This window comes from Macaca thibetana, chromosome 5, assembly GCF_024542745.1.
Source record: "Macaca thibetana thibetana isolate TM-01 chromosome 5, ASM2454274v1, whole genome shotgun sequence".
Lineage (NCBI taxonomy): Eukaryota > Metazoa > Chordata > Mammalia > Primates > Cercopithecidae > Macaca > Macaca thibetana.
Genome location: NC_065582.1, coordinates 110,941,268 through 110,943,740, shown reverse-complemented (window position 1 = coordinate 110,943,740; position 2,473 = coordinate 110,941,268).

The following is a 2,473-nucleotide window of genomic DNA, read 5'->3' as shown; positions in this document are numbered from 1 at the left end:
ACCATGGAATACAATGCAGCCATAAAAAAGGATGAGTTCATGTCCTTTGCAACAACATGAATGAAGCTGGAAACCATCATTCTCAGCAAACTAACACAAGAACAGAAATCCAAACACCACATGTTCTCACTCATAAGTGGGAGTTGTACAATGAGAACACACGGACACAGGTAGAGGAACATCATACACCAGGGCCTGTCAGGTAGTTGGGGGTTGGGGAGTTGGGGATGGATAGCATTAGCAGAAATACCTAATGTAGATGTCAGGTTGATGAATACAGCAAACCACCATTGTACACGTATACCTATGTAAAAAACCTGCATGTTTTGCACATGTATCCCAGAACTTAAAGTATAATAAAAAAAATTAAATAGATAAATAACACATTTATTAGTCATTTACTATTCATAGAAAGCATTTTGGGTGTTAGGTATATTGTGAATTTTTAAAATGCCTATTTTTGAGGAAATACTAATCTTGTTGAAGAGATAACTCTTACACATAGAAAAGTAAGTAACAATATTACAATTGTTCCTCAGTATCCACCAGCTATTAGTTCCAGAACCCCTGTGAATACCAAAATCCCGTGATGTTAAGCTCCTTTTTTAAAATAGGGTAGTATTGCATATAGCTCATGCACATTCTGCCACCTACCTTAAGTCATCTCTAGATTACTTATAATTTTTAATCAAATGTGAATGCTATGTAAATAGTTGTTATACTGTATTGATTTAAAATTTGTATTAGTTTTAATGTTGTATTGTGATTTTTATTGTATTTTTAAACATATTTTCCATCTGCATTTGGTTGAATCTGCAGATGCGGAACCCACAGACATAGAGAGTCGCCTGCACTTGCTGACTGTACCAAGAGAAGTAGACTGTATATGTACCGTGTAGAACTTAGAGAAAACTGTGGTCATACAGACAAGATCTTCTCTTCGTATTTGAAAATGAATTATTGATCCATAAATTGGATGTCGGTCAGCCTTTAAACAAACTTTCCAGTTGTGGCAATAGTTTGAAAATAAATCAATTGAATTCACTTTTACATAGTTCATTTTCCAATAGTGTATTTCCTTCATTCAAAAAAGTTATGGAGTAAAGTATTGGAACACAGAAAAAAAAAATGATATGAACTTGTACTGAAAGACTATAAGGATGCTAACTTATTCGTGAGTACAGACATACCTCATTTTATTAAGTTTTGCTTTATTATCCTTTGCAGATAATGTGATTTTTATACATTGAAGGTTTGTGACAATCGTGCATCAAGCAAGTCTATTGAAGCCATTTTTCCAACAATATGTGCTCACTTTATTACAAATTTTAGTAGCATTTTTAATTAATGTATGTACACTAGTTTTTAAGACATGATGCTGTTGCACACCTAATAGACTACACTATAGCATAAACATAATTTTTATATGCACTGGGGATCAAAAAACTACTGTGACTCGTTTTATTGCAATATCCACTTTATTGCAGTGGTCTGGAACCCAACCTGCAATACCTGTGACGTTTGCCTGGAAATGAATTTTTAGGGATGTAAATGAATCAAAAGTCACTTAGCCATATATTATAGCCACTTAGGAATCCTTCGTATGTCATTCCAGCCTTTGAATAAATATCTTTATTTACTGGGGATTATATATTTCAGAAAATCAGTCTGATTCTGTCTCACCAAAAACAATCAAGTTAGAGAAAACGAAAACATATGCCGTTATGGCAGCTTAGACATTGAAAGATTTCATTCACTTTATTTTCCGCAGGAGACTATATGACAAATCAAATACCATGACAGGAACAAAGAGCTTGGCTAAAATTATATAACCATTCCTCTACATTTAATTAAAATCCAGGTTCTAATGTAGGAGTGCAATACTTCAGTTCTCTTTTAGTGGTTGTATATCTGCCTAATATATTCTTGTGCACCTGCAGCCATTGCTCAATCAACCAGATTGATATAGGTATAACCTGGCACTCTGACCTCTCCCTCTCCTTAGCCACATCACCTATTGCCTCACTTTTGCTATAAGGCTTTTCAAATGAACCTATGCAGGATGTGTGGGGGAATTAGACAACCTGGAAGTGACAGTGTTCGAACACTCTAGAGCAACTCCTGTCCACTGGGAAATGGGGTGTAGGGGGAAAATGGTCACTTTTTACCTCCCTTCAAAGGATAATTTTGATTTTCTTTCTATACAGCAAAACCCAGGGGGTTCCAGGAGCATCAGGTGCCAAATGTTCACAGTGGAGATCGCCTTAATTGTATAGCCTTGCATGGCCTTTATCTCCTTGCCTCTTTTATACTTGTAATTCACTTCCTTGGGGGTCATGTCCCAAAATAAACTACCCGCATACTAGCATTGGTCCCAGGCTCTGCTGAAACACAAGCTAAGACATTGGCCTTGAAGTTTCTTTCTTTATTCTTTTTTTAAACAAATTATGGTTAAATATTTTATGAAGTAATT